Below are 25,382 nucleotides of genomic sequence, written 5' to 3'. Positions count from 1 at the left end.
AGCCATGGAATATAACAAAACAAAAGCCAGGATTATTGTTGTAAATTTTCCAATAACCTGTACTAAGTAGAGCCAACTTATTATGATTTTCACTATCATAGGATCACATAAGGCGTGCACCCTGGAGAAGCTGAATGCATTCTTACTGAATGAGTAAGTGAATTAATATCATCCGTTTGGACTAATGATGCAGAGTCAATGATTAAAAGCCTGTGTTATAGAAGAATATACATACATAGGGTTATTATTCTAAGAATGTACCAAAATTGTATCTTGACAAAAAACTTTAGAGAACCTCCTTTGGTAACAAGAGCCAAAATTGTTGGGACAAGCCCAACAACGAACCGACCTGAGGGAGTGGTGCTGCAGAAGAATAAGGAAAAATAAGACTCAGAAATAAGGTAGGGATCGGGGCCTGATGCCGCTTGCAGGCAAAAGCCCAGATCTTAATCCTTGTATGCTTTTTATTGCTAATATCTACTTCCTTGTACGTGCTCTAGAAATATCTGTTTTTTTTACAATCCCAGATTGGGGATAAAGATATACAATGCACAGTCCTCAATGTCAAACCTTCAGGCCTTTCATGACTGTTTGGCCTTTCAGCTAGTGACGACTTTCTCAGCAACTCCCTTAAGGCTCCGGTTACGAGAACAGTCATTAATGGTTTTCCATCAGTCACATCAGTACTTCAACATCTTGTTTTCAAGATGTTTTTCCACGATGTACTTTTTACTGCTCCCAGTCCTTCGCCTGGGGGTGATGAGAAAGTCATTCTTATTTTTCAAAGAAGCCCTGTTAATTACAGTACAGGCCTGTGCATAGCATATTCCCTACACATCCCAGTTTTTTATTTTTTGAAGCTTATTTTTGTTGATTATTGTTGATCATAGAAGCCAAAGTGATAGTCGCTAATTGCTGTTGTCCGTCGACTTTCTTGGTGATTCGCTGCCAGACTACGTAGAAACAGAAAAAAAAAAAGACATATAAAGATTAACATAAAACCAGCCATTGATCCTCTGATAGTTTTCAAGTGAGGAATCGGATTTAATTGAGAAATACCATCTGCTGCTGCTTCCAGCAGATTAGATCTGCTGGAAAGAAGGTGTAGTTTCTGAGAGAAAGTGTTCATGATCTCTGGTAAGTTATTAATATCCAGAGATAGATTACCTTGATTTAAGACATGTTGTTTAACTGTGTCCCAATGAAATGAAGATTCATTATATTTGTGAGGAGTGACACAAAAAGAAGTAATGTTCCAATCACACTTAAGACGAATCTGTTTTTGCAGACTATTTACTTCATCACCTAGTCGTATCACCTGTTGTAAATCAGCCATTTGTGCAGCTAATTTCCCATCTGTTTGTCTCTGGGTAGACCAGAGAACATCAGAATCTCTGTGCTGCTCTTGCACAAAGTGCCCAGTCTGTACACTCTGATGTAATGCCAGTCCTGCTCTGTCAGTTATAGGACTGGCCTGTGCATAGCACATTCCCTACAAAAATTATCTTATAACCAATTATCCAAATACATATAATACCTTTAAATAGTCTAGTATGGTATTTCAGTATGGTAATTTCAGCATCAGTTTCCATTATCTACTAATATGAAGACATATTTTATTAAACCAAGTGAAACACCCACCAATTCTCCAATATGGAGGCCAGCACCCAGATGCTGATGCCAGAAACCGGGCTTGTACTATATCTTGGACACTCCCCTTTCCCTAAGCCCATCTACCTGGTTATCAAAGTGTATTGTGCCTATGATCTAACCATATTTTCCTTTTGTCTGCTTGGAGAACTCCTACTTTTCCTTTACAATTCTGTGTAGTCTAATTTGACTCTCCCAGGCTGACTTAGGCCTTCCTAATATCTAATATACTTTAGTCACATTTTTATTACAGCATATTCATGTGTTATAATATTAGCATTATTTGAATTCCTCCTCTCAGGAATGGGATAAATCAGAACCAGTTCTGGCACGATGAAACTGATGAGGTTAAACCCAAGCCAACATTCACAAGAGGGAGCCATAAATCAGGAATCAGAGATCAGAAACATGCTCTAGAATCAAGGGGTCAGATTAAAATGGTAACTGAAGATGAAGCTGATCTGTGTAAAATGGGGGAAAGGACAGAAATGGGTGTAGGTTAACAAAAGAAAGAGGATCCAGAATGATTGCCACAAACATTGGTAGTCAGAGGCTCACATTTTACTGGATAGAATTCTGATGCATGGGGAATATTAAGCTAGTTAGCAGAGCTAAGTGAAAGCAATGAGTCAGAAAAGTTCTGTTTATACTATTGGGAGGGCAGAGCTCTGACCACCTCTCCTAAGTAAGAGGAAACTAAGGCCTTGGTTAAGCTAAAATTTCAGAGCTAAGAGGATGTAGAGAAAGTAAGCTGTTTGTTGTGAGCAGAGGGCAATTTAATCTATAGCTTGGGACCCAGAAACAGTACCTGGAAACAGATAAGGGGGGAGGGAATGAATTGGAAGATTGAGATGGACACATATATCATGTATATAAAATAGATAACTAATAAGAACCTACTGTGTTGCACAGAGAACTCTACTCAATGCTCTATAATGGCCTATATGGGAAAAGAATCTAAAAAAATAAAGAAGAGTGGATATATGTATATGTGTAACTGATTCACTCTTCTGTATACCAGAAACTAACACAACATTGTAAATCAACTGTGCTCCAGGAAAAAAAAAAATTTTTTTTTAAAGGCTTGATTCAGAAACAATCAATTGTGATTTTCATCTGGCTGTGTAATAATTCTCTCTGTACCACAGGCATAGTAAAAATTGACTAACCATCATGTCCTTCTGCCAGAGGAGAAAGTGCTCTAGTGGTTTTCCGGCGCACAGTTAAATAAATGCTGCTTGGTTCTTGTTGAAGGCTTGTTAGGATGTTATGTAACAGAGGAAGAAGCCTAGAGGGACGGCAAGGCCACTGGGTGCTCGGCAGCACGTATAATCTTCCCACTCAGCACCTTGCCAACGTGGGTGTGTACACACAGTCCTTCCCGGAGCTGCTCCACTGGGCTCCTGGAGCTGCCGCCCCCGTCCTTGGCAGCGTGGCTGGGAATTTCTCTGCTAGATGCTCCTCACCCCTCAGGGGGAGTCGCCTGAGGAAGTTCAATCAGGGTCAAGGAGGCTTGTTTTTTCTTCCTTGTCAATGGATTGACTTTATAAACTGATCTGTTCTGTAAACAGAAGGAAATCCTCCTTGTCTTTTCACACTTGAGTTTCCCTAATGCAGACACTAACTCAGGAGTCATGAGTAAGTCGCAAAGTTATTTCACGTACATTTCATTTGTTTTTTCCTGGAATGATGATGAGATCAAGGCCTGTATCTAGGAAAGAATTTGTGAGAAACTCTGGAAGTATAAGGTGTTTATTGGGATAGATGGTGGGATTTGAAGTTATTTTATTCCTTTTCAATTCTGCTATTCTCTAAGGATTTTAACCATGTTGCCGGAAACGTCATCAAACAAACACTTTCGTGATAGACTTTTCCAAAGAGCAAAATATTAGAAAGTTCCAGCCTAGCCTGTGTCTTGATATTCAGTTCCTCCAATTTTCGGGATTATGAAAAATGAGGCATCCTAAAGTCTCCAGAAACCTTTATCTGTTTCTCCAGACAATTGAAAGGATACCATATATTAAGTGCCAAAATATTAGACCTCCAAGGAGCTAAGATCAGAAAAATAGTATCTAGAGAAAAACTAGTCAAAAATTTTTCCATAGAATTTTAAAATTATAGGGTGAAATGCTGCTAGAAATGAATGAAATAGTCAACACATTCCTGTCACTTTACAGATGAGGAAGCCAAGGACACGCACATGACATGATGTATTCATAGTGACAAAATTCATGGGTAGAAAACCAGGATAAGAATATAGGTCTTCCATTCCTCAAAATCCAAGGCTATGCTCCAGAAAATGTCCATTGCACATCCTCTGTTCCCAAATTGTATATTTAGAAATATATGTTTCATATTAAAATTCCAAGTCAGTATGCAGATTAAAGGATATTTTGCCACATATTTTCTTAAACATTTCCAAACATGCTTTTGTTTCAACCTTGCATTTGGTCTTTATTCTCTACTCAAAAGTTTAGCTGTAAAAGCAAGCTTTTGGAATATTTTAAAAGATGGAGATTTCCTTTGCTTCTGAGACCTTAGAGCTTCCTCAGATCTTGTTTTGTCTTAGCTAGTTGGATTTTTCATTTTTTAAATGTCTCTATTTTCATTTAACTAAATGAGTTCATCACTTACCTCTTTGCACTTGAAATCCTAGTCTTGTTCAGCCATAAAAGTCTAAATACAATTTAACACCTAACAAGGAAATAAGTGTAATCGAAAAACTATAACAATTTTGCTAAATGGAGCAATGGGAGCATGCTCAGTCGCTTCAGTTGTGTTTGACTCTTTGCAACCCCGTGGACTGTAGCCCACCAGGCTCCTCTGTCCATATTCTCCAGGCAAGAATACTGGAGTGGGTTGCTGTGCCCTCCTCCAGGGGATCTTCCTGACCAAGGGATCAAACCTGTGTTTCCTGCATTGCAGAGGGATTCTTTACCACTCGACCACTGGGGAAGCCCAAATTGTGCAGCACTTCTTAGAAACTCATCAGGAATGTGAATCCTCTGATTATGAACTGTACACCTGTTGTTGGTGGTGTTTAGTCGCTAAGTCACGTCCAACTCTTTTCGTGACCCCATGCACTGTAAGCCCACCAGGCTCCTCTCTCCATGGGATTTCCCAGGCAAGAATACTGGAGTGGGTTGCCATTTCCTTCTCCAGGGGATTGTCTCGATCCAGGGATCAAACCTGCATCTCCAGTATCAAAGGCAGGTCTTTACCACTGAGCCCCCAGAGAAGCCCCTGCACACCTGTTAGCACTGAATAATAACTACCACCTTCTCTAAACTCCACCATTTAGGTATCTAATTGTAATGGCATTTTACCAAGGAAAGCTATGGTCATTCTCTTGGAGATCTGAAGATAGCATTTATGTATTAATTTAGAAAAATGAAAGATTATTATAGTGAAGATTTTCTTTCTCCAGGCTGACTGCAGTTTCAAGGAATAAATATTAGATGAAAATTATTAAGAATTTTAATTCAGATCTATTTAATATTCTTGAGAAGTTCATCAAAAATAACCACTGACATCTCATCATCCAACAAGTTCAAAGCACTTCCTACTTGGTATAAAAGAGACTTCATGTTCTGTATAATCATGCTGTCTGAGGAAGAGAAAAGACTTTAACAGAAAGTGCTTTTCTTTCCCAGGAATTAAAAGGAGTGGAAAAAAACCAAGTTGTTAAGTGAAAATATAATCACTGTAGTACAAGTGTTAAATGTGGCTACAAACAAAATTGATATACTTTATATCCAAAGAGGTATCATTAATTGCTATAATGGATAAATAACTATTTTGCAATAAAACCATATATTTTACCAAAACACTTCCCTTATGTAACAGAAAAGTGGGCAGATATAAACACAGTGACTCATGACCACCTGCTACTTCTGAAAAATCCAGTGATATGCATACCTATTATTCAGAGGTTAGTAATGCCCTCTAGAGCTCTCTTTTTATTCTCCTCCTTTGTCAGCCAACTCACTTTATGGCTATTAAGTCCATAAAGCTTCTGAATCCTCTACAGGTCATCTCATAACAAAAGTTGACCACCTGACATCCAGTCCCACCTGACAATCCATCGGTATTTTGTGAAAATACGTTAATCCCTCCCTAAGACCATGATAACCTGAGTCAACAGTAAGCACATTAGTGAAATACAATTGCTGGTTTAATTGTAATTCCAGTTAGCCACTGAGCATGAGGCATCTTCTACTTCTCCCATTGTCTAGAGATTCATTCAATTTGTCAGTAAGCTGAGTGGACATAATAGAAGAGGCAATGAAATCATGAGTTGATCTGTCCATCTAAAATATCTATCATTATTTAAAAAAACACTTAATTCAGTTTTTGAATTAATAATCCATGTTTAGACAAAAAACTTTGTCTATAGACTTTGAACTATAACAAGTAACAATATTTGAACTAAGGAAAGTTACTAAAATGCTTTATGTCAAATATTGAGTTGGCCAAAAAGTTCATTCGAGGGAAACCGGAACAAATTTTTTTGGACAACACAATATTTTTATTGACCTTTGGGATAGTCTGTAGAGTTCTTGAAAGAAAATGAAACACCTCTAAAAGTGTAAAACAAATTTATACCACTGCTAGCAAAATAAAAAAATATGTTGTGTTTTTTTTTTCCAGAACAAAATAAGCAAAGATTAAGACAGCTGACCTATTAATAGATGAAACTCTACAAATATCTTGCCTTGAACCCCTCACTTGACAGAGGGAAAACCTAAAAACCAGATAAGTTAACTGACTTAGAGGTGAGCACAGGTCAGTGGCTATTAGTGAATAAACAAGAAACAGACAAAAGGTCACATGAATCTCTCTTCTCTGTTCTTTGTATGTAGGACAGAGGTAACTGTCATCCTCCTATATCCCCTTTTAGGATTCCCCCCAATCCCACCATGTTCCTTTGTTCCAAGTGCTTAGGCTATGTCCTGTTCCTAAAAAGTCTGGTTTTCCAGTTAACTATTGTTTGGAAAATAATCTCTTAAGCCACTATATGGTCTTAAACCAAAATGTGCTCCATGGCATATGATTAGATGTTGCCTAACAAAAGAGGTCTCTGATAAAATGAGGTTTGGAAATTCTAGCTTAAACAAAGATTTCTTTTCTGTATACATTTCCCTGGTCTTTAATATCTTCAGATATTCATATTACAACTTTATTTAATATGTTTTTTGTTGTTTTTTTTAAAACAAAGTGTATGTCACGGGCACTATAATAAATTAAAACACAATTTGGGAAACACTGTTACATAAGCTAATTCCTAATGAATTTACCTACCATGTCTCCTTTCCAGAAAGATACTTTTTTACAATTCTGAATGATCATTTTGGAAATTTGTCAAACACATAGTCGAAAATTAAACTGACCCCTTATTTATACTAGCCAAAAATAAGAAGAGTCTAGAGTATTTGCATTTTAAAATTGGCTTTTGGAAGATTAAAAGGCTTTAAGATGTGAAGAAATTACAATTTAAGATGGCATTTCATGTCCTGTGAATAAGATGCTCAAATTACTTCACTTATGTATCTTCCCTGTAAAGTTGATCCTAATCTAATAGAGGTGCCATTTATTGAGCACTGCATGCCAGGCAGTGCTAAGCATTTTGCATTATTCACAACAGCCCTTTAAAGAAGACCCTTTCATTATTTAAATTGGTCTAGTTTCCAGGCCTATGCTATTAACCTCACTACAACACACTTTCACCAGTCCATCTAAATACCAAAGTTCCAGTAATTCAAACGAACTCTGCTTTTTCCTTCATACCACAGCTCCAGAAAGTGGATTTAAGCCAGGATTCTGTCCATATTTCAGAATCATTTCCCTCTCCTTGTATGGGAAAAGTTGAACTTCTTTACAGTAAACACTTTGATTTCCTCTATGAATAACAATGGACTTCCCTGGTGGCTCAGTGGTTAAGAATTCGCTGGCCAATGCAGGAGACTCATTTTCAATCTGTGGATCGAGAAGATGACCTGAAGAAGGAAATGACAATCCACTCCAGTATTCTTGCCTGGAAAATTACATGAACAGAGGAGCCTAGTGGGCTCCATGGGGTCGCAAAGAGTCAGGCGCAAATGAGCATGTATACACACATGGATAACAATGTAATAAATTAGACAGGTGCAAGGCAATTGTATTGATTCTGTCCTCAAAGGGGGCTTGGTGGTGACCCTGGTTAGTTCACAGGAGTTATGGTTTCTTTTTTGAGTTGAGCGCTACTCAAAATGTCGTCCTGCCACTTCCAAACTCTTTGTTATGGATCTACGATAAAGGGCTTGTTCTAGAAAACAAATCAACTACCTCATTAAGCACACTATTTAGTTGAACTGACATTTGCTTTCGAGGCAAAGGGAGGGAAGCAGCGTGCAGTTTTGTGCTCTGGTACAAACTCCTGTGCTGGGATGTGCTGAACTTAGCTGCTCAGTTGTGTCCGAACCTTTGCAACCCCATGGACTGCAGCCCTCAGGTTCCTCTGTCCATGGGATTCTCCAGGCAAGCATACTGGAGTGGGTTGCCATGCCCTCCTCCAAGGGGTCTTCCCAATCCAGGGATAGCATCCAGGTCTCCTAAATTGTAGGCAGATTCTCTACCATCTGAGCCACCAGGAAAGCCCATGAATACTAGAGTGGGTAGCCTATCCCTGTATTGGAGAAGACTCTTGAGAATTCCTTGGACAACAAGGAGGGCCAACCAATCCATCCTAAAGGAAATCAGTCCCGAATATTCATTGAACCGACTGATGCTGAAGCTGAAACTCCAATACTTTGGCCACCTGATGCAAAGAACTGACTCATTGGAAAAGACCCTGATGCTGGGAAAGATTGAAGGCAGGAGGAGAAGGGAATGATAGAAGATGAGATGGCTGGATGGCATCACCGACTCGATGGACATGAGTCTGAGTAAGCTCTGGGAGTTGGTGATGGACAGGGAGGCCTGGCGTGCTGCAGTCCGTGGGGTCACAAAGAGTCGGACACAACTGAGCGACTGAACTGAACTGAACAGCCTATCCCTTCTCCAGGAGATCTTCCCGACTCAGGAATCAAACTGGGGTCTCCTGCATTGCAGGTGGATTCTTTACCAGCTGAGCTACCAGGGAAGCGCACAAACTCCCTACCTCACCTCGGATGGATACAGACAGGCTATGAGAAACATTGCTCTAACTGACTTGGTTTGGCATTATTTTGTTTAGATCTTAAGGTCTAGGTGGTGGAGTAAAAGGAGTATGCACTTTGGAATCATGCAATCTGGATTACCAGTGACAATTCTGTTGCTTACTTGCAGTGTAATGTTGGGAAATTCATATAAACGCTTTGAGTCTCAGTTTTCTTGTCTATAAAATGGAGGAATTTGTTATTTCTTCCCAGGTTGGTTGCAAAGCAGAAATCAGACAATGTTTTTAAAGTTCCTAACCATATGTGGATAATATTTTGTTAATATGATAGTAAACTTCACTCCCTTTCTGTTTCTACCACAGGGCTTCCAATACCATGTACTGGAATTTTGGCATTTTTTGAATCAGTATTTTTCATTGAGATAGGTTTTTCACTGTAATTTTGTACTATAGTAAAGCAGAAGGGAAAGGTAAGAAAGTGTGGCAATGGTAGAAAAAATAGGTCCTTAAAATGCACAATTATTAAAATTTATACAGAATAAAAAATCATTCATCTTATTTTCTTGACATCTTCTAGGGAAAGAAGTTAAGGATTAGGAAGAAGCATCAACCTGCCTTTGATGATTTCTGAAATTATCCTGTGTATATATATATATATATATATATACATTGGTCTCTATCATCTCAAAGAACTATTATTTCTTTGCTTCAGTTTATCCCCCAATAGTATTGTATTAAATCGATTTAGAAAGATATGGGGGCTACAACTTGTCAAAGTTAATAAGAATTCATAATACTTTAAAAACAGTATTAAATAGACCTTAAAAAATAAGTGTTCAAGTACATTTGGGTAGCAGAGTTCTTATTGGATTCTACTGGTGGCCTCTTTTTATAATTGGCTTATTATTGATCCAGACTTAGTTCATACAACAGTTATTGTTGATAAACATGAGGAGAATCTTTGGAAAAGCATAGTAATCTTTCACATTTAAATAGCTCTGGTAGGATGTTGCTAAATCTACCTGAAGAAGTTTGACTAGAGTATGACTTTATGACATAGGCAAATAATATTTTGTTTTATTACAGCAATTCCTTGCTAGAAATTGTGCTTAAGTTTCAGGATTTCATATTAGGACAGCACTAGCAATATATTCTCAAAATATACTACTGCAGAAAAAAGCAAGGAGGAATTAAAGAGCCTCTTGGAAAGTGAAAGAGGAGAGTGAAAAAGCTGGCTTAAAACTCAACATTCAGAAAACGAAGATCATAGCATTCCGTCCCATCACTTCGTAGCAGATAGATGAGGAAACAGTGGAAACAGTGACAGACTTTATTTTCTTGGGCTGTAAAATCACTGCAGATGGTGACTACAGCCATGAAATAAAAAGACTCTTGCTTCTTGGAAGAAAAGCTATGACAAATCCAGACAATTGGATTTAAATTTTATTAAAAAGCGGGGACATTGCCTACAAAGTTCCATCTAGTCAAGCTATGGTCGAGATGGTTGGATGGCATCACCAACTAAATGGACATGAGTTTAGGCAAACTCTGGGAAATAGTGAAGGACAGGGAAACCTGGCATGCTGTAGTCCACGGGGTGGCAAACCGTCAGACATGACTGAGCAACTGAAAAACAATAACATATTTATTATAGAATATAATTGTTTACCACCGTAAGCTTTTAAGTATTAGAAGTATTAACACCACCACCACCAACACATAGTTTATTTTTAGGTACATAGTTTAAAATGAAAAGCTCAGTCTAAATAAAGAATACAAGAGAAAGTCAGAGAATAAGAATTTTTATCATTTTATTCAATAAATGCCTCTGATTTTTATGACTTTAATTTTTAAAAAAATTCAGTCTAATTCTAAATACATCTATTCAGCACAGTAAAGATAGACAAGTACAATAAGAACAGACATTTCTCAAGGTGCTTACACTAATTCCACCTTAACATGTCTCTAGAAATACTTTCTCAAACAGTAGAGATAGAAATAATGAATTAATTTACTTTACATAAAAAATCTTTTGCTTTACACTCCATATAGCCTGAGTGAGTTAATTTTGGTAGTACATACTTCTCACCCATTAAAAGAAAAGGCAAAAGAGACTTGTGTGCTCTCCATTCCTTTGTTTTGAGATTTCTCTGCAGGGGATTTAAACTCTCTAGTGCTCACATCACACATAAAAGACACAGTGGAGAACTAAGCAATTATCCAACTGTGTTCATATCTTACTGAATTTGCCTCAATTATAACTGAAACTTCAGTAAAACAGTATCTGTTCAGGATTACTTCAGTGTTGCCTCAGTTTCTTCCAATAACTCTGTCTATACATAGTTCCATAACCTTTAAAATGGGATCACTTGAATTGTCTTCCACTGTTAGTGGGAATGTAAATTAGTGCAGCCACTATGGAAAACAGTATAGAGGCTCTTTAAAAAACTAAAAATAGAGTTGTCGTTTGATCCAGCAATCCCACTCCTGGGCATACACCCAGACAAAAGTATAATTCGAAAAGACACATGCAACCCTATGTTCATCAGTTCAGTTCAGTCGCTCAGTCGTGTCTGACTTTTAGTGACCCTGTGGACTGCAGCACGCCAGGCTTCCCTGTCCATCACCAACTCCCAGAGCTTACTCAAACTCATGTCCATCAAGTTGGTGATGCCATCCAACCATCTCGTCCTCCGTCGTCCCCTTTTCCTCCCGCCTCCAATCTTTCCCAGCATCAGGGTCTTTTCCAATGAGTCAGTTCTTCTCATCAGATGGCCAAAGTATTGGAGTTTCAGCTTCAGCATCAGTCCTTCCAATGAATATTCAGGACTAATTTCATTTAGGATTGACTGGGTGGGTCTCCTTGCAGTCCAAAGGACTCTCAAGAGTCTTCTCCAACACCACAGTTCAAAAGCATCAATTCTTTGACGCTCAACTTTCTTCACAGTCCAATTCTCACACCCATACATGACTACTGGAAAAACCATAGCTTTGACTAGACAGACCTTTGTTGACAAAGTAATGTCTCTGCTTTTTAGTATGCTGTCTGGGTTTGTCATAGCTTTTCTTCCAAGGAGCAAGCATCTTTTAATTTCATGACTGCAATCACCATCTGCAGTGATTTTGGAGCCCAAGAAAATAAAGTCTCTCACTGTCATTTGTGACATCATGGATGCATCTAGAGATTACCGTACTAAGTGACGTAAGTCAGAAAGAGAAAGACAGATACCATATGATATCATTTATGTGGAATCTAAAATATGACACAAATGAACATATCTATAAAACAAAACAGAGTCACAAATATAGAGAACAGACGTGGTTGCTAAGGGGGAGAGGGACAGGGGAGGGAAGGACTGGGAGCTTGGTAATAGCAGGTGCAAACTATTATATATAGGATGGATAAACAACGAGATCCTACTGTACAGCATAGGGAACTATATTCAATATTCTGTGATAATACTGGAATAATGGAAACCATAATGGCAATAATGGAAACCATAATGGATAAGAATATATATATTTATAACTGAGTCACTTTGCTGTACACCACAAATTAAACACATTATAAATCAAGTAATACTTCAATAATTTTTTAAGTAGATGAGATTAAAAAAATGAGATCCTTTGAAATTGCATTTTAAAATAATCTTAGAAAAGATGCTAGTGCTGAATACTTCTTTCCAGTCTCTGATGAAGGAAAGCTGTAACCTTCATCCCTGAAAAGTTGTGACAATGTAAACACAAAATATTTGTCTAGCATGTGGTCAGACAAATAAGCACAAATAAGTCATTATAATGTGCTACATCACAATCATGACTTAGAAATAATATAATTAGTATATTAAAAATTACTATATTGTTATAAATATAACAATAGAAACATAAGGGAAAAAACCTGTCATAAGCGTATGGCCATGTTTTCACAGGGGTGGAGGAGCACAGAGAGGATGTGTTTCTCTTCATTTGTCTGAACAAATGTTTGCTTTGGTCTATTTTTGCTTCCTCTCCCACTTCCTACTAAACAAGTCACACCAGAATCAATCATGTCAATATTTAAGGGACTCATTTAGCAACTGCATTGTCTCTACTTCCTGTAATCACTGAACATTGTGTAGCTATTTTCTACTTTCAAAATAAGTTTTAATCATAGTTACCCCATCCTTATGACATTTTCCCACATTCAGCCTCCACATTTTCAAATCAAACAACTTTTAATAATGCATCAACAATTCTAAAATTCTGCTCCATGTTTCATACTGAATGCTTCAAAGAAGCTGGAGGAAAGGTATAAAATTAATTCATTAATCCAACCTACTGACCTTCTGAATTGAGAGCTCTCCAGCCATAAACCCTAGGCATCTGCATTTTTTCCTATATTTTTGATAATTTCCTTCTCTTCTTTGGATCCCTTGTTCATTAGGTATTGAATATTCTAGGTTGATTCTGTGTGTGTGTACACGTAATCACTCAGTTGTGTCTGACTCTTTGTGACCCTATGGACTGTAACACACCAGGCTCCTCTATCTATGGAATATTCCAGGCAAGAATACTGGAGTGGGTTGCCATTTCCTCCTCCAGGTGATCTTCCCAACCCAGGAAATGAACTGATGTCTTCTGTGTCCCCTACATTGCAAGCAGATTCTCTGCCGCTAAGCCACTGGGGAAGCCAGATTGACTCTGATTTCCTTATAATTTCTTTCTTATTGCCTCTTTCCACTTTGCTGCCTTTTTATTCTCCTTTCTAGGATATACCTCAGTTTTATCTTCCAACCTTCCCACTGATTTATTTTGCCATCCTTTTAAAAATTGTATTTCTTTTAATTTTTCCTTTTTCATTGTGCCCTGTTCTTTTTTTAAAATATACCTAAGAGCTAAACAAAACAGAAGTGACAAAGAGCTGAACATATTTAGGAGACTGCCATCCATTCTGTTCAGAAGAGCCAGAGTAGAGGTATAGGCTAGAGAAGATAAAGATGGACAGTACAATAAAGCCTCCAATTCTCCCCCTCTTCACCCTCCCCCAAACCTGTTTCAAGCCCATTGCCACATGACTTTGCAATTCCTTTCATTAAACAGACAGGATTCTATTTCCTGAACCCTGATTTGAGGTAGTCTTATGACCTCCATTGGTCCAAAAAATTTAGCAGATATGACAGTGTGTTGTTTATGAGCCTAGGCCTCAAAAACCTTGTATATTTCTGATTATGCTTTCTTTTGTACCTCTATCATTCCCATAAACCATGCCCAGGCTACCCTGCTAGAAGATGAGGGACACACAGGCCAAGTCAAGCTGTCCCAGTTTTTCTAGCTAAGTCTGTCCTAGACCAGTCAAGGCCAGCCAACCACCTGAAACAAGAGCAATTTCTGCCAAGATCAAGAGAGCCAACACAGCATACCAGCCCAGACAAGAGAGCATTAATGTTTCCTAAGTATGTTTCTGAGGTTCTGTGGTTGTTTGTTACACAACATTGTCCTGGCAATACACAACTGATACAGAAAGATAGTTGTTATCAGGTATGGAGGATCTTGTCTGTTACTCTGAGGAATTTGAATGTATGCTTATGAAATGGAAAACCTGAAGGGTATTCAAAGGAGAGAAACATGACTTAGTTTGCATTTTGGAAAAGTAACTCTAGCTACAATGTGCAGGCTGGGTTGAGAGTGGAATCTCTTGCAATAGTTCAGTTAAAAGATGGCAAATGCCTCAATGATGTAACATCAGTGGGAACAGTGAGGAGAAGACAAATACCAGAGACATCGAAGGAGTAGATGATTTAGCATAATGTAAGTGACTGGTTGAACAAAGAGAGGGAATGGAAATTCTGGTGTGTTTCCTGAGTTTCGGTGCCATGAAATGAACTCATACTGAGTTCTGGGAGGAAATAGAGTAGGCTTATTTTTACTGTATTAAATTACTATGTATATTAAATTTGAGTCCTAAGGGACATTCAGGTAGATGTTTGGCAGTCAGTGTTATGTCTATGTCTGGAGGTTAGGACTGAGTTCTGGAGTTTTGATAACAACACTAATTTAGGAAGCCATAATATATGGGTAGCTAAGTAGAGCCATGAGGTTGGATGAAATCGCCCAAGGATAAGGTGCATATTAAGAAGAGAACCAAAGACAGGGAGGGCACTGGGCTGAACAATGTTTAAGGCCAGCAGAAAGAGAGAGGACAGAAATACAAGGAAATAAGGCATCTCAAAGCCAGAGGAACATTTCAAAAGGAGAAGGAATCACAGTATCTAGTTGGTGTAAGTCATCTCTCTCATTAAGAATATGTCTATCAAAATTTTATAATCAGAAAGGTATTTAAAGATTAAGACCTCAACATCACAGTGACATCTACAAAGTTATTTTTCCAATTAAATAAGTAATTTTATAGGAGTTGGGCCTACCAATCTAACTGCAAAATGAAAAAATATTTCTGAAAATATTTAAAAGGTCCATCTTAATAACTGTAGAATCACTTTAAGCCTCATGAAATATAAAGAAGAAAAGAAGGAGAATTATTCTTAACATCATCATAAGCTCTACTTCTTCTAATTTCAGGTGGACTCACTAGAGAATACTAGAACAGATGTTCAGGGAACACAAAGGTCATCTCTTTCTAGTGCAGGGCACGCTGGCTCTCTGATTATTTATAACTTGTCATTCACATCAGCTGATTTAAAAACAAGCCAGGAAGAATTTAGACCAAATGTTCAGGGACATCAAGAAGGCTGTAATTTTTTCTTTTTTAATTTTCTGATATAGTACTTCCATTTTAATCTTGCCCTTCTACAGACTAAACATAGATAAATTAATCTACTGTGTTAGGGTTGCTTTATTTTATTTAGTATACATTCCTGAAAAGCTTATTTCATGAACTTCCCCTTATAAAGGTGAATTAACACTCCCGGAATATAAGGAACTCCATTCTAGTATTTAGAAGTCATTCAAACTGGGATTTCTTGAACGATGCCATCTAAGTAGTACTGTGGTCACTGCAGGTTAGTTTGTGCAGTTTTCCAACACAGTAAATATGAGGGGACAGCAGAATCTACAAGAGAGTCTCTAAGGTTAGTTTTAGGTCTCCTATCTGCAGGCAGCTTCTTGAAAAAGGAGAATACAGCAGCTGCTCTAGCCACCGGAGGGGGCCATTTGATCAATTTCAAGCCTGACTATACTGAGGCAAAACTGTTTTCTTGTGACAGTAGGCTTTTCAACTGATCAACTGATGGTGAGGAGTTTGTTTACCAGTTGCAAAAGAGAAGAGCCAGGACCCTTTGTCAGTTGCAGCTTGGGTCGGGAGAGCGCCTGAAGCCTGTGATCCCCTCTGTGAGGACTGGGAGAACACCGGCAGCAGCGCAGTCACCCTGAGCAGCTCCCCAAAACCCACGCAGCTGTTCCCGTCCTATTACAGGTCTCATCCAAGAGAAAATGAGCACTCTCACGGACTTGCTTTTCTGTGGACAATCTAACACTTTGCTAAGCTGCCATACTAAATATGTTGTTCTTTAAAGGGAAGCTCTCAAAATTTGGAGGCAGGTGGACTGTGATTCAGTTTAGTCCGGTTGCTCAGTCGTGTCTGACTCTTTCTGACCCCATGGACTGCAGCACACCAGGCCTCCCTGTCCATCACCAACTCCCGGAGTTTACTCAAACTCATGTCCATCAAGTCGGTGATGCCATCCAACCATCTCATCCTCTGTTGTCCCCTTCTCCTCCTGCCTTCAATCTTTCCCAGCATCAGAGTCTTTTCTAATGAGTCAGTTTTTCGCATCAGGTGGCCAGTTTTGGAGCTTCAGCTTCAGCATCAGTCTTTCCAATGATTATTCAGGACTGATTTCCTTTAGAATTGACTGGTTTGATCTTGCCGTTCAAGGGACTCTCAAAGAGTCTTCTCTGACACCACAGTTTGAAAGCATCAATTCTTTTGCGCTCAGCTTTCTTTTTGATCCAAGTCTCACTCCCATACATGACTACTCACATTATTTGACCAGTATACATCCTTCAAGATACTGGTGTTTAAAAACAGGAGCTTTTTAGTAAAAAGAAAAAAAGCAAGGTCTGTGCCTATTCTACTGACCAAGAACAAAAGCCCAATTCAAACTAGCTTAATGAGGACAGACAGGAATTCTGTGGGTCACCTAACAGAAAGGCCCAGCAGCATGCTCCCTTTGGGAATGCCTGGCTTCAGAATTTCATGTCTTGAGGATGCTGCTGTTCCCTATCCACCTCTTGGACTGCTTTCCTGTATGCTGCCCTCAGTCAGGTAGGGACTCTTCTTATTGGAGCAGGTGCTTCTGGGCAGTCTCAGGTTTAAATGGCTCTTATACCTAATGACCCCACCAGAAGGGAGCAGCTCATCTCTAAAAACTCCAGCAAAAGCCTGGCATATACCTCAGGATATGTGCCCACCTGTGGACTCAGCCAGGCCATGACCCCAACCACTGCAAAGCTTATGGGCAGTGGTATGGATGCAATGACCTAGAATGAGGAAGGGTTAGTCTCCAAACAGAAAAAAAAAAATTATTTCTGAAAGAAGAGGGAGGGGATGCTAAAAATTAAGAAATCCCTTATATCTTACAATTTGTAAATAACTTACCATCGTGCTTAAAGCAGAAAGAACTTAAAGAAGAGTAGCTAAAAGAAAGAAGAGAATGATAGTGAACAAGAAAATAATGATGATAATATTTCTGAGATGATGAAGATAAAGATCATTGTTATTTCAGTATAGATCTCATTGTTCTGTGTATAACTTACCTGGCCTATTGAGCTGCAAACTTGGATATAAAGGATGTCAGTGCTGTATGATTATCAATGAGAAATAATGAAAAGGTGAAGAAAGTATATTCAGAGATTTGAAAAAATTGACATTGGGGCATAATAAATAATTCTGTGATCTAGGAAACAGATAGTTGGTTTTATGGTCCTGCTCCAGCCAACCCAAAGTATCATTGTGCAAATTTGAGCAGAAATCTCTGTTCTCAGCAGGCCTGTAAAACATGACTACCAACCACTGGGCCTTTGTTCAGACTGTATTCCCAGCCTGAAGTGTTATTGCTCTCCTCTCTGTCTTTCCAAGTCAGCCCACAGTTTGAGGCCATCTCTGCTATGGATACTGTTCCAACTCTCATCCATCTCTCATCTGTCTCATAGCACTCTGTTGGTCCTGTAAAGTCCCTGGGAAGATGAGCAAAATCTTACTTTATAGAATTTTGCATCTATAGCACAATCTGATACTTCATCATACTAATTGTATATTGTCCCCTGCATGACAAGGACACAGGTTGAACTACTTCCTGCTTATCCTACTCAGCTTTAAATGTCCATGAGCCTTCCATGACCCTAAAAGTTAGAGCGGGTGTCTCCCATACCATTTTCCAGAGCCTCTTCAGCCCTCCAGGTATGCATTTTCTTTGTGTACTACCAACTTTGAATACTACCAACTCACCATCTTCAACAAGTCTTTGATCTGCTTAATAACTGAAAAATAACTCATAGGAAAAAAAAAGTTACAGAGCCATTTAGTCCGAAATGACATTGTGTTCAATAGAAGGACATGAGAATTCAGTAAAAGGAAAAACTCAGAAAGGTTTCAGGGAATGCTGTATTTTATTCATCACAGTATACTTAGCCCTGCGCTCAGCACCTAGAACAGACAGAATAGCAGATGTCAGTACCTAGACAAACAGAATAATTTGGAGGAACACCTGAGGGATGAAGAGGGGCGCAGAGGGACGGGGGCGGGAGGAAGCATTGAACCGAGTGCTAAGCAGGAACTGAATCTGAACACACAGGGCTGAGTAGATTATTATTGTATATGTAGTTTGACTCTCCTGTGAAATTATATGAATCACACAATCCTTGACTTAAGGCCGAGGTAAACAAGCACCTTTAAAAAGAGGTCAGGAAAAAAAAACACAAGAGATTAGAGGTTTGAAACAGTGAGAGGGAGGAAAGCAAGAAATGAATGAAATATACAGAGCTTTATATTTTTATATTCTGAATTCTAGAATGCCTAGAAACAGTTTTATCATATCAAAGTCAGATCATCTTGCAATGGAGTCTGTGTAAAAGAAGGATAGTGAAAGTCGCTCAGTCGTGTCCAACTCTTTGCAACCCCATGGACTCTGCAGTCCATGGAATTCTCCAGGCCAGAATACTGGCCTTCTCCAGGGGGTCTTCCCAACCCAGGGACTGAACCCAGGTCTCCCACATTGCAGACAGATTCTTTAGCAGCTAAGCCACAGGGAAGCCCTTTGTTTTTAATCAAATCAAATGCTTTAAACTTTGATCAGGAACTGAGAAATCGTATAGCTTTTATCCCCCAAAGCATCTCTCTGACAAAACTGGGATGTGTTTCCTTTGAAACAGAAAACAATGCGTTAGTGGCATGAAGCTTAATAAAGAGTTCTGGGTGATCTATTGTTTATCAAATCACTGGTCTGTGTACATGGGCTGTGATGAAATAATCAGGCCACAAGAACTTAATACACTCTGGGAAAGATCTCTGTGTGTCTTACCCAGGGAACCTAAAATGAAACTTGAAGCAACTATGTAAAAGGAACAGGAAAACAACCCTAGCTGTTATCTCTTATTGAGTCTATTTTCTTGTAGAGAATCCTGAGAAAACAAAAGCCATCTTGTTTGAAGTGTTTCTGCCTTCTTCAAGTTTGAGGGGGAGAAAAAATCCGTTTGAAGTACTGACAAACTAAACATTGCGAAGACTATTTCTTCCTTCATATCTGAAATAACTAATTCTATAATTGGACCATTTTGCCTCTTAAAAATTTAGTTTTAGCATCTGCTTGTGCCTGGAGCTCAACACACTGCAGAAGATACAAGAGACATAAAATTGCATCAACATCACTTGGGAACTGGTTGGAAATACAGGTTCTCAGGCTCCACCTCAGTCTTAATCAATCAGGATCTGCATTTTAGCAAGAGCCCCACGTAATTTGTATGTGTTTGAGAATTTGAGAAGCAAAGTTATGGCTGTGAGTTGGAATCACGTGGGCTTGCTTTTGTTTTTTAACTGTTCTTAGTGGCTGAGACTGTAAAGAATCCTCCTGCAATGCAGGAGACCCAGATTCAATCCCTGGGATGGGAAGATACCCTGGAGGAGGGCATGACAACCCACTCCAGTATTCATGCCTGGAGAATCCCATGACAGAGGAACCTGGCAGGCTACAGTCCGTAGGGTCAGAGAGAGTCAGACATGACTGAGTGACTAACACTTTCACACTACTCTTGCCTAATCTCTTTCTAGAAATTACTATTTCATTTGCATAGGGCACATCCTGGGCATGGAAATGTTTCTGAAGATTCTCAGGTGATTCTAATGTGCAGCCTAGTTTCAGACTCACTGCCCTGAGTCCCTGCTCTGGTGGTTTTAGTTTGTTGCAGTTTGTGGGCACCTGCTAAAATGCAGATTCTGATTCTTGAGGTCTGGGGTGGATCCTGACAATCTGCATTTTTAACCAGTTGCTGGATGATATTGCAAAAGTTTTGTCCCCTCTTGTATCTTCCTCCATAATACCTAGCTCCAGGCACAAGCAGATGCTAATGAAATAATTTTTCAAGGACTCCTTTTTTCCCCAGTATAAGCATAATTGTATGTTATGGCTATTTTTCACATGTATTTTTTAAGTAATGGCAGCACAAACTGAAACCCCTAAGAAACAAGAGGAAATTAATGTTAGCTTAAATATTATGGCCTGCTATGGGTTGACATATTTCTCCCCAAAATGACACAGGGAAATCCTTATCTCCATAACCTCAGAATTGATTTGTAAACAGATATCATTACAAGTTTAATTAGTTAAGTTAAAATGAGATCCTACTAGAGTAGAATCCTTAAGGGCCCAAAATGGGCCCTTAATCCAATATGTGTGTGTGTATGCATGCGTGCGTGCTTTGCTGCTCAATTGTGTCCAACTCTTTGCAACCATGGACTATAGCCTGCCACGCTCCTCTGTCCATGGGATTTTCCAGTGAAGACTACTAGAGCAGATGGCCATTTCCTGCTCCCCAGGATCTTCCCCCAAACCCGCATCTCTTGCATCTCGTCTCCTCCATTGGCAGGCAGATTCTTTACCACTACACCACCTGGGAAGCCCAATCCAACACAACTCATGTTCTTATAAGAAGAGAAGAGACAGTGACAGATACACACAGGGTCATGTGACAATGGAGACAGAGATTGCAGTCCAGAGGTTAGGAAGAGGCAAGGAAGGATTCTTCCCTAGAGTCCTTAGAGGAAGCACAGCCCTGGCCACATCTTGATTTTAAACCTCTCCTCCAGAACTCAGAGAATTAACATCTTTTGTTTTAAGCCACCAGCTTGTAGTAATTTGTTATGGCAGCCCTAAGCAACTGGTGCAGAGCCTGCCTTCCAAGTACTTATTGCAAAGGCCAGGATTTTTTGTTGTTCTGCCATTTTCTTTCATCCTGCCTATTTACAAAACTAGATTGATTTGCCTATGGCGACTTCAAATTTGGCTCATTAGTTACTATTACATATAACGAGGGAAAGAATCATAGACAAGAAGCAAGTGAATAGAGTTCTACCGAAAGGGAAAAAAAAAATGAAAGAAAAAGGGGATACTTAAAACTCAAGGAAAAAAAAAAAAAAGAACATACACTTTAACTAATTTCACTTTAAGATTAGTTCACTTTAACTAATCTTAAGTTGGAGGAAAAGCAAAACAGTTCTCAGAAATGAAATAACCCTTTAATGGAAATATATTGCTTTGTAGCCATACTGATCTAGACTGAAAACCCAGCAACATCAGCAGATTTTAAAGAAGTCATATAACATTCACGAATACATATAATGGGAACACCAATGATGCTATTCACCCATAGAGGCTGCTGTGAGAATGCTAAGGTTTCAGCAGTCTGTCAAAACATTCGGTAAGTGGTAACTGTTATTATCAGAAGACTGAAGAAAGAGTACTGAACATAACCTAAGAAGTTCTCCCCTAACCCTTTTCATTTGTTACAAAATCAATATGTTTAATCAGCTCAGCAAAATACCTTAAGCCCAACTCAGAACAGAAAATATGGACTTGGTTAAAAACAACAGTAGTAACAGCAGCAAACTCTGTGTAGGAGAGAAACAGCTGAACTACCGGCTGGCCTTTGAGGTCAAGTCAAGGACACAGGCGCCCAGGAAGGGTGCTGGTGGGAGAAAAGGCCTATAAAGGGGGTTGGGGTGGCGGGGGCAGAAGCAGTGATCCTGAAAACAACTTCCCCTCACAATTTTCCCGTGTGTCTATCTTGAGTAAATAAAATGTTTTTCCTTTCTGTGTATTAGAAACATGCCTGGTCTTATTCTAAACTGCTTCTGATAAGAATATCTGAGCAAAAACCAAAACTGGTGAAAACTTTATTATGTATGCATATTTGTACAGAAAAAAAAGAAAATTTACTTTTGACCTTTATTATTAAACGTCAAAATGAGGAAAAACTAAGTCATATTTATAACATTCTGAAACCAATTAAAATTCAGTACAAGCCAGTATTTTGATTTTTCAAATGTTCATTGGACATGAAAAAAGTAGTGAGGTTTATTCTATGTACAGACCAAAATAAAAAATTTATTTTCAATAAGGATACAATACAACCTGTCTCTCTGAGGGCTTTTTTGGTCAGAAGAACTTCTGAACTATCACCAAGCAGCCAAATAACTATATAATTTACTTTAACCTGCAGAATTATTTAGAATTAAAGGAAGATCTAATCTATTTAGTAGATTAGGGAGAAATTCTTTTCTTGAGACATTTACTAATACCCGTATATTTGTATACCCTCCCAAATTCACATGTTAAATTCTATCTCCCAATATGACAATTTTAGGAGCTACAGCCTTTGGGAGATACTGAGTGGAGATTCACGAATGGGATTTAGTGCCCTTATAAAAGAGACTCCAGAGTTCCCTAGTCCACTTCCACCTTGTGAGGACACAGACATCGCCGTCTATGAACTTGGAAGCAGACCCCACATATTGATCTTGGATTTCCCAGGCTCAAAAACTGAAGAATAAATATTTGTTGCATAAAGTCACCTGGATTATGATATTCTATTACAGCAGCTGGAATAGACATGAAAACACTCTTCCAATTTTACTACAATTTACCTTTGTACAGGTCTGACTATCTGTGAAACCCTGAAGGAGAGAAATTGCTGAATTCATGGTAATATGCTCAGGATACTCTAATTGCTCAAAAAATTACATTGAATGAACTGTTATAAAACTATGGAGTGGACCTTAATATTCTATGATGAACTGTAACAGGAGACACCTGAGACAATGAACACTGTCAATTTTTTGATCTCCAACCATCTAAACCTCCCTCATATATTAGGTTGGTCAAAAAGTTCATTCAGGTTTTTCTGTAAGATGGTATAGAAAATCCGGACCAACTTTTCGGCCAGCCTAATATTTAAAGCTTTATACAAGTTCCTTTGTATAAAGGTAGATACTCACTTCCCCAAGTTCCCGGTTACTCCAATCCCCCAATCACATTTCAAACTGGACTTCATGACACTGACAAGCAGAGATGCTTGAGAGTGTATTTGCTCAGTCGTGTCCGACTTTTTGTGACCCCATGGACTGTAGCCTCCAGGCTCCTCTGTCATGGAATTTTCCAGGCAAGAGTACTGGAGTGGGTTGCCATTTCCTTCTCCAGGGGATCTTCCCAACCCAGGGATTGAATCCAGGTTTCCCACACTGCAGACAGACATTTTATCCTCTGAGTCACCAGGGAAGCCCTAGTGATGCTGGAGGTTCTACCATGTTCATGGCAGATGAAGAGCCAACTGAAATCCAGTTTCCAAGAGGGGCAGTACCAGCAGCATTGTATACCACACAGAGTGCAGCATGCCCTGCTCCCAGCCCCTTTGGATTCTGGTTCTCCAGCCTTTCTGGGGATCCTGTGAACCACCCAATATCTTCTAAATAAATCTCTTTTCTGCCTGAATCATTCAAAGTCCACTTCAGTACCCATAAGGAAGACTCCTACTGAATGCAACTGGACTCTACCACTGATCAGCAAACTGACAGGCTCACTTGTAAACATGACCATTTCTGATTATATGTCTAACCACTCTTCCATTTCTAAAATTCTTTGATGCCAATTAGGGCAGTTTCAGTGAACGATGTAAACATTATGTTATCCCAAGACCTATGCTTCCTTCTCATTCATTCATCAACATGTATGTGTGTCTTCTAGATGGATAGACCAGACACCAGTTTTTCCAGAATTGCTTGGGTCTTTTAAAAACTCTAGACAGTAGGGGAGTTCTGGACCTTGGGTGATTAAATTATATTAGGGCCAATCCTGAGAATTCTACATGCCCCATTGCCCATCCCACAACTGTATCTCATATACCACTGGCAGTATCACTGAGCAGAGAAAGAAAAGATGTTCTCTGGTCTGAATTATGATCTGTAGAGCTATTTGGGAAAGTGCCCTCATGGGAGTTAAGTATGCTGAGCGTGTTTCTTTATCATTCCTGTCACATGAATCAGACGAAGTCATTCTTATCTGAGAAGGAAAGGCCCTGGCAATTCTGTCGCACAATTGCTGGAGTGCTTTTTAAAAGCAGTTATGTGAAAAGAAAATTCAAAGAAAGCCAAATTACACAGGGTGGGTTACCTGCCATCACGTGGGTGATGGTTATCTTGTTTCCCTGATCTTCGTTGCTAACAAAGAGCTCATGTACTTTGACACTTATCAGAAAAAGGCACTAATCTTCTTTCACTTACACATAAGCTATCTATTCCAGAAGAGATTTGACTAGGAGCTTAGCACGGAATCCTTGCCCTTTCTTCCATTCCTGTAATCTAAAAGTCATTCAGTGGATCTTATAAGAGCTGCTGCTTTGCAGTTTGACATTGACAGGATACCTTTGAAAGGTTATTAGGAGGACCCAGCTACATTTTTGTTCTAAAAGAGTTAGGAGAAAGTATGTGAAATACAAAACATCCATCTATTAAAATTCTCATGCCTAGATCCTAAAAAATTATAAATGCCCAAATTTACAAGTACTGACCATGTGCATGTACGTGCTAAGTCACTTCAATCATGGCCGACTCTGTGTGACCTCATGGACCACAGCCCGCCAGGCTCCTCTGTCCATGGGATTCTCCAGGCAAGAATACTGGAGTAGGTTGCTGTGCCTTCCTCTAGGGGATCTTCCCAACCCAGGGATCAAATCCACGTCGCTTATATCTCCTGCATTGGCAGGGGGGTTCTTTATCACTAGTGCCACCTGGGAAGCCCAGTGACCATGTAGTTGACATCAAACAATTCTGTGTCCGTTTCTGCAAGTCCTTCTTATGGCCAGGCATAAATCTGCAGCTATGAACTAGCTTTATGACATGAAGAATAACCTTTACAGTTAGGATTTAAAGTCTTTTAATGTAATTTTGGGAAGAAGCAGCTGGCAACTCTTGCAGCTCACCCCCTCCAGAGCTTCTGGGCATGTGAAAACAGAAGGTAAGAGAAACAAAACTTAGGGACAGAGGAGGGGTGGTGATTAGACTGCCAGCTATCCCCTGTTTCCTCTGGTGATCGGCACCCGAAACCTTTTAAAATTG

The sequence above is a fragment of the Dama dama genome, chromosome 14 (genome assembly GCF_033118175.1).
Source record: "Dama dama isolate Ldn47 chromosome 14, ASM3311817v1, whole genome shotgun sequence".
NCBI lineage: Eukaryota > Metazoa > Chordata > Mammalia > Artiodactyla > Cervidae > Dama > Dama dama.
This window is presented reverse-complemented; position numbering follows the sequence as displayed.